Source organism: Giraffa tippelskirchi, chromosome 2, assembly GCF_054371585.1.
Source record: "Giraffa tippelskirchi isolate mGirTip1 chromosome 2, T2T-mGirTip1v1.2.pri, whole genome shotgun sequence".
Classification (NCBI taxonomy): Eukaryota; Metazoa; Chordata; class Mammalia; order Artiodactyla; family Giraffidae; genus Giraffa; species Giraffa tippelskirchi.
Genome location: NC_137276.1, coordinates 167,145,533 through 167,161,304, shown reverse-complemented (window position 1 = coordinate 167,161,304; position 15,772 = coordinate 167,145,533). Strand labels below are relative to the sequence as shown.

General features: G+C 44.5%; 1 protein-coding gene across 2 annotated transcripts in view; it reads right to left on the bottom strand.

The window, feature by feature from the left end:
- Positions 1–15,772, bottom strand: part of ADCY5 (adenylate cyclase 5) — a 158,216-nt gene that overhangs the window by 67,082 nt on the left and 75,362 nt on the right. The window lies entirely within an intron of this gene.

Genomic DNA, 15,772 nt, shown 5'->3' with positions numbered 1-15,772 from the left:
TCTAGTCCCTTGGACTGCAAGGAGATCAAACCAGTCAATCCTAAAGGAAATTGACCCATAATATTCACTGGAAGGACTGATGCTGAAGCTGAACCTCCAATACTCTGGCCACCTGCTGCAAAGAGCCAACTCATTGGAAAAGACCCTGATGCTGGGAAAGATTGAATGCAGGAGGAAACGGGGACAACAGAGGACGAGATGGTTGGATGGCATCACCGATTCAAAGGACATGAGTCTGAGCAAACTCTAGGAGATAGTGAAGAACAGGGAATCCTGGCTTGCTGCAGTCCATGGGGTTGCAAAGAGTCTGACACAACTTAGCGACTGAAAAACAAAAGGTGCTGTTTGGCCAAAACTGCTCTTGGCAGGTACAGCTCCTGGGCAGTCTGGGTGAAGGAATTCTGGTTCTGCCCTTGACTCAGGCCACATCAAACAGAAGCCACACAGGCTCAGCTTTCTAGGCCCCAATCACTCCCTCCAAACACATAGTTCTTAGTCCCAGCTGCTGCAGGGGAGCCCAGGCTGGGCCTGTGCCTTCTGCTGTGGTTCCACCCCCATCCCCACCAGGAGCCCTGCATTGGTCTCCAGTTCACTTATCCATTTGAATCCCAAAGAGCCTCCCCTTGAGACTTCAGTTGCCAGGCAGTGATCAGCAGCAGCTCCCACATGCTTCTTCCAGGGTCCTCTTTTTCTCTGGACGTAGAAGTCCTGTCCTTGGCTCTGCTCTGCCTTCTACCTGAAGGCTTCCCCACCCCACCCACTCTCCAAGGTGGCCCTGACTTCCACCCAGGCTCTCAGGCCCACAGCCATGTGGGCTCCATGCTGAAGGCAGTGCCATCTTTCCCTGGAGACAACCCATACCGTGTCTGTCCCTAGTCGATGCACAAAGAGACTTTTCCTCTCCCATCTCTGTCTTGCTCTCTCCTTGGCTGCATGATAGACTCTAGTGTTCTGGCTGAAAGACACTGTGGGCTCCCCTCAAACACCTCCTGGACGACCCCAGATGCCTCCCTGAGGAGTCTTCAGGGAGGGGGCAAACTCAGATCACCAGTCCTACCAACTCGGCTGATGACTCACAACCCCCCAACCCCAACCCCATTCGCCCCAGAGTCCTACCACTGTCATTTTTTCTAAACACGTCGCAGAGAAAAATCCAACCTATTTGTTACAAGCAAAGAAGACTCCTGATATACAGAAGCTTACAGTCCAGTTGAGGAGAGAAGTGGTCACAACCGACAGAGAACCAGCAACAGGAAGCCGAAACTGAATCATGCCAAACAGGAGGGAGTAGAGGAGAGCATAGGGCAGGGAGAGATCTCTGGAAAGCCTGGGCTTGGGGTGAGAGGCATGTTTGGTGAGGCTGGCAGACATGAGACAGAGTATCCCTGGAGAGAGCAACTGGAATAGCCAAAATAATTTGGAAGAAGATGAACCAAGTTGGAAGACTTACACTACTCAAGTTCAAGACTTACTATAAAGCTACAGCAATTCAATGGTGCAGTACTGTTCTAACAAAAGAAATATAGATCAGTGCAACAGAAGTGATAGTCCAGAAATAAACCCTTATGTTTATGACTTGCTTAGTTTTGACTAGGATACCAAGACAATTCAATGAGAAAAGAATAGTCTTTTCAGCAAACTTGCTATCCCATATGAGGTAGGAGACTCTACCTCATACCATATACAAAATTAACTCAAAATGGATCAAAGACCTAAATATGAAAGCTATAGCTATAAACTCTGAGAAGAAAACATAGGAATACATCTTAATGACCTAGGATTAGGCAGTGATTTCTTAGACATTACATCAAAAGTACAAATGATAAAAGAAGAAAAGATAAATTGCACTTCATCAAAATTAAGAAGCCTTGTGATTCAAAAGGAACCATTAGGACAGTGAAAAGACAACCCATAGAATGGGGGGAAAAAGCCTGCAAATCATCTATCATACCTAAATAAAGGTGTTATATATTTTTGACAAATATACAAAGGCAACTAAATGGAGGAGGATAATCTTTTGCAGCGAATGGTGCTAGAACAATTGAATATCCATATGATTAACTCAAACCTCACAAAACATTACAAAAATTTATTCAGAACAGTTCATAGGCTTAAATGTAAAACCTAAAACTATTAAACTTCCAGAAGAAAATACAAGACTTTGGGTTAGGCAAAAATTTCTTATATACCACAGCAAAACAAGATTCATAAAAGAAAAGATAAATTGATAAATTAGACATCATCAAAATTAAGAACATTTGCCTTCAAAAGACACTGTTAAGAAAATGAAAAGACAAGCCATAGAATGGAAAATTTTATTTGTAGATCATATATCTGATTAAAAGACTTGTACCCAAAATTCACAAAGAGCTGTCAAATCAAAAATAAAAAAATCCTCAAATCACTTTTTAAAAAAGCAAAATATTTAAGTAGACAATTTACCAAAGAAGATATAAGCATGGCAAACACAGAGAAAGATGGAAATCATTAGCCATTAAGGAAATGCAAATTTTAAAAAAAGCAATGAGATACTATTAAACACTATTAAAATGGTTAAAATAAAATTAAATTTAAAAAATGAAAATAAGGACATCCCTGGTGGTCCAGTGGTTAAAAATTTGCCTTGCAATGCAGGAGACATGGGTTTGATCTCTAGTCAGGAACTAAGATCTCAAAAGTGTCAGAGCAACTAAGCCCACATGCCATAACTACTGAGCCCATGTGCCAAAACTAGAGAGTCTGCACACCTCAATGAAAGATCCCTCACGATGCAACAAAGATCCCATGTGCCACAACTAAGACCAAAAGCAGCCAAACAAATAATGTGCTTTGTTGCTCAGTCGTGTCTGACTCTTTGCGACCCCATGGACTGTAGCCCGCCAGGCTCCTCTGTCCATGGGATTCTCCAGGCAAAAATACTGGAGTGGACTGCCATGCCCTCCTCCAGGGGATCTTCCCAACCCAGGGATCAAACTCAGGTCTCCCGCATTGCAGGTGGATTCTTTACCATCTGAGCCACCAGAGAAGCCTATGATTCTGATAACTTCCTGTTAAAACGGGGTATAAGACTGCCTCAGTTTGGAGAATAGACACAGAATTGGAAGTATTCCTGAGTTCCAAGTTGTAGATCTGAGTCTTGTATGATTAAAATCTCAATCCCTTGGTCTGCCATTTTGTGTAACAGAATTAGAAGTAGTTGGAGGAATGACAACTGGGATTTTAATTGACAAAATAAATCTCATTTCTTTACAGAAGCATAGGCCTGAAACCCAGTCTGGACCAAGCACTTAGGGGAGACTTGTAGCCAGGTAGCCAGTTGCCTAGTTTTATAAAAAGTAAGGTTGCAGTTGCTAGCTGTCAGCAGACATTGTTTTGAGAATGTTTTGTGGCATCCAAGCCTAACATGACTCAGAAAACTCAAGTGTTTAACAATACAGAGTCTAGTCTGAAATTACACCCATAGTATCACCTAGTTATTTCCTTGGATGTCTGAACCATAGCTACTCTATTTTGACTTTTAATTGTAAAATTCTCCTTAATAGCCAAAGCAGATGTCTCCATTAATTATGTCAGCATTTCTCTGTGCTTCCCTGGTGGCTCAGATGGTAAATCATCTGCTTGCAATGCTGGAGACCCGGGTTCAATCCCTGGGTCGGGCAGATCCCCTGGAGAAGGAAACGGCAACCCACTCCAGTACTCTTGCCTGGAAAATTCCATGCATGGAGGAACCTCATAGGCTACAGTCCATGGGGTCACAAATAGTCGGACACTATGGAGTGACTTCACTTTCACTTTTCAGTGTTTCTCTAGGTATAGAAGATGCAAGAATTGGGACTCATAAAATCTTCTCCTGAAAAGATCTAACTATATGAAGCCCTGTTTTGCCAGTTTTTCCCAGAGCACAGAGTGGACAGAAATAAATAATAAATAAAAATAAATATTTTTTAAAAACGAAAAGAAGAAAGAACTGCCAACACTGGTACTGGTAAGAGTGTGTAGCAGCTGGAACTCTCATACCTTACTCGTAGGAATGAAAAATGGTACAGCCATTTTGGAAACAGTCTGACATTTCTCATACATACACTTGACCAGCAAGCTCACTCCTAGTATCTGCCCAAATTACATGCAAAGTTATGTTCAAATTGAACAATCTAGTGATAACACATAATAACATGGATAAGTCTTAAGTTAATTGTGCTGAGTGAAAGAAGTCACACTCAAAAGGCTACATACTGTAAATGACTCCATTTATATGGCATTCTGGAAAAGGCAAAACTTCAGGGACTGAAAACAGATCAGTGGTTACCAGGGGGAGGGGAGAGGTTGACTAAAAGGCGCAGCAAGAGGAGATCTTTCAGGGTGATGGAACTGTTACATACCATGATCGTGCTGGTGGTTACACATCCATATACCTTTGTCAAATCTAAAGAACTATACACCAGAGATTGCTTCTCAGGTGGCACAGTGGTAATCTGCCTAACAGTGCAAGAGACACAAGAGACACATGTTCTACCCTGGGTCAGGAAGATCCCCAGGAGTAAGAAATGGCAACCCACTCCAGTCTTCTTGCCTAGGAAATCCATGGACAGAGAAGCCTGGCAGGCTACAGCCTACTGGGTCGCAAAGAGTCAGACACGACTGAGCATGTGTGTGTGTGTGTGTGTGTGTGTACACCAGAGAAGCCAAATTCTACTGTATGTAAATTGTTGTTATTGTTTAGTTGCTAAACTGTGTCTGACTCTTTTAAGACACCATGGACTGTAGCCTGCCTGGCTACTCTGTCCATGGGACTTTCCTGGCATGAATACTGGAGCGGGTTGCCATTTCCTTCTCCAGGGAATCTTTCCAACCCAAAGATTGAACCCACGTCTCCTGCATTAGCAGCTGGATTCTTTACCACTGAGCCACCAGGGAAAAAAAGAACAAGAGTAAAGGTCCAGGAGGGACTAGCAGAGAGAATATGACGAGCCGGCTGGACAGGGAAAGGGCAGCTTTTCCTCTCTCTGAGGCCAGAAAGAGGAACCGGAGTCTATTTTGAGACATGACCCTTGAAGTAATTATCAGCTGGCCTCTGCGTATCTCCGCACTAATCCTCCTGGCCTCTCCTGCTGTAATCTGACTCTTCCTGCAGCCAGAAGGCCAATAGCAACAGAGGGGGTAAATCCAGGTAAAACGATGTGCTGTAACCCAATAGGGTCCAAATGGCTCAGCTAAGCTTTGCATGCCTCAGTGTTCCTCTCTCCCATTCACTAAACACACAATGGGGTGAGCAAGAAGAGAGTAATGGGTGTGACAGAGGTCTTCAGAAAGGCCTGTTGAAAAGGGTGATTTTGGCAAACTGGACCTGAGAGTGAAAACGTAAGAGATTAACACATCAAACACACATACACTCACCAAAAGGCAAGAATCTGTGTGTCAGGTCTTAATAGATGCTAAGATCCCTGTGCAGACGCAAAGGTTATGAATGAAGAGGAAACTTCAGTAAAAGCTGATGGAACTCTGCTTACGGTCTTCCAGAAAGGAGTTTGTAGCTTAAAAATGATCTCACACCTCAGGCAGGAGGGTCCAAATCAAATGCTAACCAGCTTTCTTCTCCACTAACAATGATGATCAAATATTGAGCCCCTTCACACATGCTGATGCAAAATACTCAACTAGTAAATAATAGCAGGTATCAGTCACAACAACAGGTAAACAAGGCCTAATTAAGGGTTTGTTGCTTTTCCCTGTGCACACTTCACAGGACATGTCCAACCACATGAAAGAGGCGTGTGTGTGTGTGTGTGTGTGTGTGTGTGTGTGTAAAGGGATACCTACATCATACCAGGTGGAGTAACAGGGACACCTGACAATACAACAAACCTCAGGCCTTACACTGGCCTCAGCATCTGCTTTTAAAACCAGCCCTACAGATGGTTTGGGTCTGGGAGGTCTCAGGACCACACCAGGAGAAACCCCGTGAGAGGGGAATGTTTGGAATTCTGGCCTCCAAGTGGAAACCCAGAGGAGGTGCCTATGCATATTTACAACTCCACTGGCATTCCTAAATCCCCAGCACTTCAGAAACCCAATCTCTCCTGTCTGCAGGCTGCAGGTTTGATTTGGCCACGAGTGAAGTTACTGCTCAGTGTGTGCAGCGCCTCTGTGGTGAAGCCTGAAAGGGCTCCCAGCAGCTTGCCTTGGGCACTGCCATGCCTGCTGCCTCTTCTCTCTTGAGTATTCAGGGGACCCCACAGGCCCATTGCCATAGGCTTGCTGTTTGCCAGTCCTAAGAAAGGTGAGAGGCAAAGAGGAATGAGGAATGAACTGGTTTGAAACAGAAGAAAATAAGCTAGGAGGACCTCCTCACAATCTACTATTTTGCATGGGTTCTGCTCTGGACAGGTCAGCTGGTGCCTTGCAAGGTAGTTCACAGGGTGTATCTCGTGGGGGTGGTAGGAGATGGAGAACCAGAATTCCCCAGGGAGCCAGATTAGGTGACTGGGAGAAGGGTTAACATGTTCAGTTATATTTGAATTTCAGATAAACAACAAGCTTTTTTTTTTTTAAGTATAAATATGTCCTGTGCGATAGTGGGAACATGTGTGTTAGTCGCTCAGTAGTGTCCGACTCTTTGCAACCCCACAGACTACAGCCTGCCAGGTCACTTTGTCCATGGGATTCTCCAGGCAATAATACTGGAGTGGCTTGCCATTCCCTTCTCCAGGGGATCTTCCCACCCCAGGCATCGAACCCTGGTCTCCTGCATTGCTGGCAGATTCTTTACCGTTTGAGTTACAGGGAAGTCCTTAGTGGAAACATACTTACACTAAAAAATTATTTATCTGAAATTCAAATTTAACTGGGCTACCGTATTTTCACTGGCAACCTTACTAGGAGACTTTTCCAACCTGCCCTCCCCCAGCTCTGACACCCCTCAGAACTGGCCGAGCCCTAGCACATTAAGGGTGACCCAGCTCCCTCTCCATCCTACTCCCTCTTCCAGATCGTCTCCCACTCTCAGAGGCTCCTGCACAGACCACGACAGTGCTTCCTCTTCACATCAGGGTCTGAAATCACCTCACTTAAGTACAAGCCAAAGCTGGGATCCGATTGTTCAAATCTACCCACCTGGACACAAGGGGCACGATCATCTCAGAGTCCCTAGGGACCGAGGACCAGCTCCGCAGTACTCTGCAAATGTGACTGGGACTCCACCCTTAAAGACAGGCTGAACCCATTCTGTTCTAGTCTTTTTTCTGTTTACAAACACACAAAACTAGCAACCAGATAACTCCCAAATAAAAGGAGCTGACAAGCCTGATAAGAGTTCCTTCTGTCTGCCCCAGATTTCGTTTCTCCTGAATTGTGCTGGTGGGAAGCTTGGGGGACCTCAGTGGAAACCCATTATGATATAAAATAAATCAAAGAAGGATAATCTTAAAATATATATACTCAGAAGGCATATCAGCAGGGCTCCCTGAATACTGTACCAAGCATGACTAGAGGCTAAATGACTTAAAAAATAATAATATATATTTTAACTTTTTTCATCATAGTGATGTTTCTTTAAAATTTTTCCTTTACAAAGAATAAAGATTGCTGTATGGTTGTTTTTTTTTTTGACATCAAAGCCACATTATCTCCGCCTGGGGGCTTTTGTGATGAGGTCCTCTTTCATGGAGGTGGCTGGTCCACCTCAGTGGCTCTGGACAAACAAAACCAGGCTCTCTGCTCTCTTCATTCCTACTAGGGGTTCTGCCCAGGTGGCATCCCTTTCTCCTCTCCATTCCAGCTAGGATATAGCTGCTTGGAGCTTGTCAATCTCACCCGGACTGGAATCCTCTCTGCAATTATCTTATATGTCAGACATCATCATATCTCCTTATATCAAGATACTTTTCTTCTCAAATGCCCACCAGTAATATAAAGCCCAAACTCTTGTGTTGATATTAAGATTCTACAAGTCTCATCATGGGCCACATTCCCCCTTCTTCTTACTACTCCTATCATATGGGCTACTTACTGCCTCTGGAAATCACCAATCTACAGTATGATTCTAAAAGTATACTGTTTATTTAATACACTTTTATTATTACTAAAAACAAATTAATAATTAGCATCTGTTTAATCCATATTTAGAAAAGACGAAGTAGACTAAAATAGGACATGTATCTAAGAATGATTAGGTGCAGCAATTTACAACCTTCAAAACACCCTCACAGGTCATATTTCACTGCATCCTCTTTGCATCCTTCTAAGAGAAGCAACTTGGGTGGCATCACCTCCTCCTGCTAACGCAGGAACTAAGACTCCAGGCAGGAGCCTGGGCCACACAGCAGAAGAACTCAGTCAGATTCTCATTCTGAGTTCAGAGCTTGTCCTGTTCTACTGTACTAAGCGGTTATTTATCCCAACTTAATTTAGGTCCACTTTTGCTTGATTCTATTTAATAAAGGAACACTCAACTTTCTTTCACTCTCTTCCTAGGTGCCTTAGGCTTTCTTTATAGATCCTGGTCACATAACATGCCACTGATTAGGGACCTACTCACAGCCGCTGCCTCTAACCTGGCTCTATCCAAGGAACTCGCCACTGTGAGTGAGAACGGCCCATCGCCTGTCTTATAAGGCCAATTCTTACCCTAGTAGCGCTTTCTTTAATTATTTTTTCATTGATAGAGATCATACACCACACGACAGCAGTCTCCAACCTTTTTGGTACCAGGGACCGGTTTCGTGGAAGACAATTTTTCCACGAACCGGAGGCTGCGGGAATGGTTTCAGGATGATTTAATAAGCACATTACATTTATTGTGCACTTTATTTCTATTATTATTACATCAGCTCCACCTCAGATCATCAGACATTAGATCCCAGAGGTTGGGGACGCTCTGGCCACAGAATTCATCCTTTCAGAGTATACAATTCAGTAGCTTTTAATGTATTCTCAAGGTTCTACAGCCTTCACCACTAATTCCAGAACATTATTAACATCCCTTAAAGAAATCCCACACCCATTAATCATTGCCTATTCCCCACTTCCACCTCCACCCCCGCCCCCAGCTCCTGTCATCTTCTAATTTACTTTCTGTCTTGATGGACTTGCCTGTTCTAGACATTCATATAAATGGTATCATGTAACACCCACTCCAGTGTTCTTGCCTGGAGAATCCCAAGGACGGCGGAGCCTGGTGGGCTGCCGTCTATGGGGTGGCAGAGTCGGACACGACTGACGCGACTTAGCAGCAGCAGCAGCAGCAGCAGCAATAGCCTTCTGTGTCTAGCTGTTTTCACGTAGCATAATACTTCCAAGATTCTTCTCTGTTTAGCATGTATCAGTACTTCATTCCTTTCTATGGCCAAGTAATAGTCCATAGTACAGGTACGCCATGTTTTGTTTATTCTTTCATCAGTTATAGGCATTTGAGTTGTATCTACTTTTTGACTGTTATGAATAATGCTGCTATGAACATCCATGTACAGTTTCTATATATGTTTTCAGTTCTCTTGGGCATATACTTAGGAGTGGAATTGTTAGATGTTATGGGCTGAATGTTCACGTCCCCTTCTGCTAAATGCATATGTTAAAATGCTAACACTCAATGTGATGGTTTTAGGAGGTGGGGTTTTGGGAAGGTGATTAGGTCATGAGGGTGGCACACTCATGAGTCGGATTAGCACTCTTACAAAAGTGACCTCATAGAGTTTTCTAATCTCCTTCCACCATGTGAGGGCACAGTGAGAAAATGACCATCTATGACCCAGGAAGTGGGCTCTCACCAGACCCTGGTGTCTTGAATCTGGATTTCCTAGGCTCCAGAATGCGAGAAATCAATGTTGTTTAAGCCACTCAGGCTATGGTATTGCTGTTTTGTTATAGCAGCCTGGATGGACTAAGACACTGGGTCATAAGGTAACTCTATGTTACACATTTTGAGGAGCTGACCAACTGTTTTCCAAAGGGGCTGCACCTTTGATATTTCTATCAGCAATCTCTGATGACGCTCCATGCCCTCCCCAGCACTTGTCATGTCTATCTTTTTTATTATAGCCATCCTAGTGGGGGTGAGGTGGTATCACATTGTGATTTTGATTCCCTTAAAATTCAGAACAAGTAGTGACAATAATGAGTGAGGTAGTTTACTCTGTAACTTGAACAGCTGTGCTCTTAGAGAGAAATGGCCACATTGCATACTTTATTTTTGTCACCTTTGGTTATTGACTCCTAGGAAGCCCCCAGACCTTGTGCACTTAGCCAGAGGGAAAAAGCAACTTTCATGTAACAGAACTTACTTGAACAGGACATCTCCTTAATTCATTAAAAAAATTACTGACTGAGGACCCAGTGCAGAGCACAGTGTCAGGGCACCGGGGAACCTGGACTCTGGTCACCCAGCCCCTGGCCTCCAGGAAGCCACGCTTGGTGGGGGAGGCAAGCATATGCACAGCTGGGAGGACACAAACTTGGCAGGTTTTGCAGTCACTAACTCCAAGCTAGTTCCACAAACACTCAGCAAATATGGCAGAGGAGACGATCCTCTTACTATTGATATATGAACTGGCTTATAAATTAACAAAGAGTAAGTAAAATCTGGGTTCAATCCCTGGGTCGGAAAAATTTAACAGAAAAAATGGATAATGTAGATGAAGAAGCTTTTCCAAGAAGTAAAATTATAAATGACATAAACACATGATATGATATCAGATATGTGAACCTCACCAATAGGCAACAAAATACAAATGAAAACAATCTTCACCCATTAAACCAGCAAAGCATTTTTTGTGGTAATAATGTTGGCAAGAATGCAATAGAACAGGCACGCTCTTATACCTAAGTGGGGATGTGAAGACACAATCCTTCTGGAAAGCATTTTGGTCACGTGTATGAAGAGCTTTAAAAATGTTCACACTCTGTGACCCAGATTCGGTCTCCTGTCAGGAATCTGTGCTGCACAGACTCAGTAGCTCAGGCAGGGTTTTACAGACAAGGATAATTAGAAAATTTAAAAATGGGGAATGGTTAAATGTTGAACAACTGGAGGATAGTTAAATACATTACAGCACTTTGATACCCTGGAATATGTCAAGGCCTTTCAAATGTTTCATTTGAAGAAGATTCAACATCACAGAGAGGTTTTCAAAATATAATGTCACATGGGATAAAAAGAGAATACGGAATTGCAAATTCAGCATGATCCCAATCTCAAACTATATGTATGTTAACAGTGGTAGGATGTCTCTAGGTAGTGGGATTATAGTTATTTTAGTTATTTTTCACTTTTTTCTTTAGATCATTGAATAGTTTCCTACTTTTCGACAGTGTGTATGAATCTTAAAAGAGAAAAGCGATATGTTTATTTTAAAAAGAGGAAAAACATACATGCTTTTACTCTGAGCATGGCAGGCTGAAAGAACTTCTTTTCTAAATAGAAGAGATGAGAATTCAGATGCCTACACAACCAGCCAGGATAAGTCAAATGGGAAAAAAAAAAAAGAAGTCATGTCTGGGCAGTGGTCCTTAGGAAGGCTAGTCCTGGAGATGGAGCTTGGGGTGTGGGAAGGATCTGGGCAACCAGCATGATAGCAGAGGTGCATCCAGGTGGAGAAACAACCTGAGTTAAGGGGTGGAGAGAGGAAGGTGCAAGGCTGTCTGGGGAATGAGAAGAAGTCACCCCTGACTGGGACAGAGCCCTCAAGGGGAACTGAGACACGGTGGGGTTCACAGCTTTATCACAAAGGACATCCATATCAGGGTAAGGAGCTGGCACATAATCCAGGAAGCACTGGAAACCTCTTGGGGCTGCATTTCCCAAAATAAAAAGTGTATTAATTTTTCAATTTATAAAGTGTGCATTCATTAGAGAAAATTTCAAAATCATAGGGAAAAAAATCAATTTACCACCCCCAAAGACAACCAGTGTTGTCTGTTTCCTTGCTTCCTTCCTCTCTAATCTACTCACAGTTTTTTGTTTTTGCTTTTTGAAGCTGAGATCTTACTGTTTCTATAATTTGGTGTCCTGCTTTTTTTCACTCAACATTATAGTATGTTCCCCTGTTCTTACAATCTCTAATGCTGTGGGCTTTCAACAGGGAAACGTGATCAGAGCTGCAGTTGGGGAAGAATAATTGGACAGCTGAGAAAGAAGTAGTCAAGGGGAAGGTGCAAGAGGTGGAGAGACAAATAACGAGGTGGGGATGGGAAATCCGTGGTGGTCCAGTGGTTATGACTCCATGCTTCCACTGCAGGAGGCGTGGGTTCAATCCCTGGTCAAGAAACTAAGATCTCCACAAGCCTCGCAGTGTGAGAGAGAGAGAAGTGGGGAATGCCACAGGTGAGAAGGACCAGGGTCTCGGGGGGGAGGCCTGCAAAGGGAAGGGGGAGCAGTGTGTTGGGAGGTCCCAAGCAAAGGACAGGAATCTATTGAGCTGCAGGACAGCGCTGTTCACACTGGCAGCCCCCAGCTGCACACAGCTGTGAGCACTGGAAATGTGACTCATCTGAACTGAGGTGTGCTGTGAGTGTAAAATTTCCCCGGTGGCTCAGATGGTAAAGAATCCGCCTGCAATGTGGGAGACCTGGGTTTGATCCCTGGGTTGGGAAGATCCCCTGGAGAAGGGAATGGCTGCCCATTCCGGTTATTCTGGCCTGGAGAAGTCCATGGGGTCGCAAAGAGTCAGACGTGACTGAGTGATACACACCAGTTTGAAATAATTTTTTATTTTAATTACCTGTTGAAATGATATTCTGGAGATACTAGGTGAAGTAAAAATACATTATTAAAATTAATTTCACCCATTAAAAAAAACTTTTTTGGTGACTGGAAAAATTAAAATTACATATGTGGCTCTCATTATATTTCTGTTGGACAGCACAGCTGTAGAACAAAGGGAAGCAAAGCAATAGGGGCTGGGGGCACAGCAGACATGGGAGAAACCACAGGCTGATCTGTAGACTACGCAACTGCTGTTTGGAACTCGACACTTGAACTGATCTAGAGCCCCACCTTTGGGTCACAGAGGGACTGGCCTCCCTCCTTGCCCTTCAGGGGGTCACTTTCCAAAGACTCAGATTCGTTCATCTACAAGGCTCAGAGCAGACTTCAGATGGTGTGCCCCATGACAACCAGTCCATCTGGCTTTTGGGAGTATGACATGCATAGGAGAAAAGGAGAGGGTGTCTAGGGACTGAGACTCAACCATAAGACCCCAAGGGACTGGAAGTTTTCACACGGGGTCTCAGGTACAAACTGAGGTAAGGGGGGAGGAATAAATTAGGATATTGGGATTGACATAAACACATTCTATATATAAAATAAACACATTCTATGTATAAAATAGATAACTAATAAAACCTACTGTGTAGCACAGGGAACTCTACTCAGTACTCTGTAATGGCCTATTGGCTAAGATATAGTGTAATATGGGGGCTTCCCAGGTGGTAAAGAATCCACCTGCCAGGGCAGGAGACACAAGAAACTTGGGTTCAATCCCTGGGTTGGGAAGATCCAAAGATTAGGAAATGGCAACCTGCTCCAGTATTCTTGTCTGAAAAATTTCATGGACAGAGGAGCATGGTGGGCTACAGTCCAGAGGGTCACAAAGAGTCAGACACAACTGAGTGACTGAGCACACATATGGGGAAAAAAATCTAAAAAAGAGTGAATATATGTTTAACATACATATAAGTGATTCACTTTACTGTGTATACTGAAACTAACACAACATTGTAAACCAACAATATACCAATAAAAAAATCTTTTAAAAAAAAAGGTTCTATTAAGATAGGATGTCAATGCTTGTATCATGTCATGAAACTTGGGAGGTTTGGGAAAGTATATGAATTTAAAACCATGGGGAGGGGACTTCCCTGATGGTCCAGTGACTAGGACTCTGCACGGCCAATGCAGGGGGCCTGCGTTTGATCCCTGGTCAGGAAATTAGATCCCACATGCTGCAACTAAAGAACCCACGTGCTACAGCAAAGACTGAAGACCCCATGTGCTGCAGCTGAGACCCAGCACAGTCACCATGGGGAGACAGAGCAGCCTGAGAACAACGCGTGCATGTCGAGAGGTAGCACAGTGTAAAGACAGGACGAGGGATTTCAGCGGCTAAGTTCTCTTCCTGGATTTGCCAAAAAAAATTAAAAGCACTGTCGCTCTAAGCAAGTCACTTTTCCTCTATGGACCTCAGCTTCCTTGTCTATAAAGCTGGAGTGGCAATGGGTGATGGCCAAGGTCTCTGCCACCTGGGACAGTCCATGGAGTGGCTGTGGCCTGGGGCGCTCAGGCAGCATAACCATCCTGAGCACTGTGAATGGTGAGGCCACGTGCGGGATTTTCTGGGAAATCTGATTTCAGATGTTCTGTCCCACGTTCTCCTGAAATGCAGTAAAATGCCCAATACTTCAGCGTGGAAGCCACAGCTTTAAGACAGCTGGTCACACCTGGAAGTCATACACAACTCTCCTGTCTGACCCAGACTGAATCTGTGGGGGATCCCAGAGGAGGCCAGAATCCTTCAGAATCTAGGCCAGGCAAGGACCCCTCCCACACACACCCCAAGCTGTGGGAAATCACATGTGCAAAGCAACGTGGAGACACAGATACGTTCCCACATAAATCAAGGACTGTGAGTTGGGGCATAGGGGTCGGGTGTGATGGACAGGCTGGCTTGGTGGGCGTGCCTTGGCAAGGCTTTCTATAGAAGCTGGAGGGGGCTTTGCCACCCGTAAACTGCTTCTCCTGCAGCTCTCTGACCTCGGTGGTAAGAGAGAGTTTGCTCTGTGGCCTGGCAAGAAGTTTTGTGGGCTAGAAGTTTATTTATAATCTGAGTGCAAATGAAGTTTCTCTCCTCCAAAAATCTCATCTTGGAGAACAATTATCCAGCCCCACCTTCCCAAGTTCCTCCACCCTCAGCGTTGTCCTCCCCCTTCCAGGAAAGTCAGACAAGCTTTCATTGTTCTAGGTGAGCAGTGGTGACAGCTGAGGATGATGTCGGGCTGTGGAGGTGGAGGGAAGGGGCTGACAAAATGCTGGAATCAGATCCAGGGGAGGGAAAAGAGCACCCCCTCCCCCAATACTGAGATCGGCTTTCTACCTCACACAGGTGAAGTGCAGCTTTCCCTGCACCTTCCCCACCCACCGCCAGTCCTCACCTCCAGTCCTCACATCCAGGGCCCCATTTTAGGCCTGTTGAATTTGGAAGGAAGAAAGAAACGCCAAAGAGAAACTGGAATTGCCAACAAGCTGCTTACCTAACCTCCGTTTGAGTGCAGAACATGTATGTGGCTATGTCTATCTGTGTGGAAGGCCTGGGCACCCTGTGAATGACCCAGGATGGAGGGTCACCCTGTGGCTGTTCAGAACAAGGCAGGCTTGCCCAGCTCAGCCAGGTCCCTCAGCAGGGATTTCAGGCAGCTCCTGGGGTTACCCCAGAGGTTGCCTGGAGAGACAGGCAAGGAGATACCAGGGAAAGAGTGCTTTGCTGGGAGTCAGGGGACCTGGGTGCTGGCCTTGTGACTTTGGGCAAGTCACAGAACTTCTACAGATTACTCTAAAATGCCTGCTGATTTTACTGATGCAAACATGTTACAGGTGTAAAGCAATACAAGTTGGTCTAGCGATGCCCTGAGTAGCTGGGAGAGGTGAGAACTAGATGACAGCCCTCCAAGGGCTGGCCATGCCTCCTTCTGCACACCAGTACAACCTCGTCCTCCAGGGAAAGAGGCTGACACAAAGAAGATACCAGTAAATGCTTGTTAAATGAATAGATGGGTGAAAAGCACACTG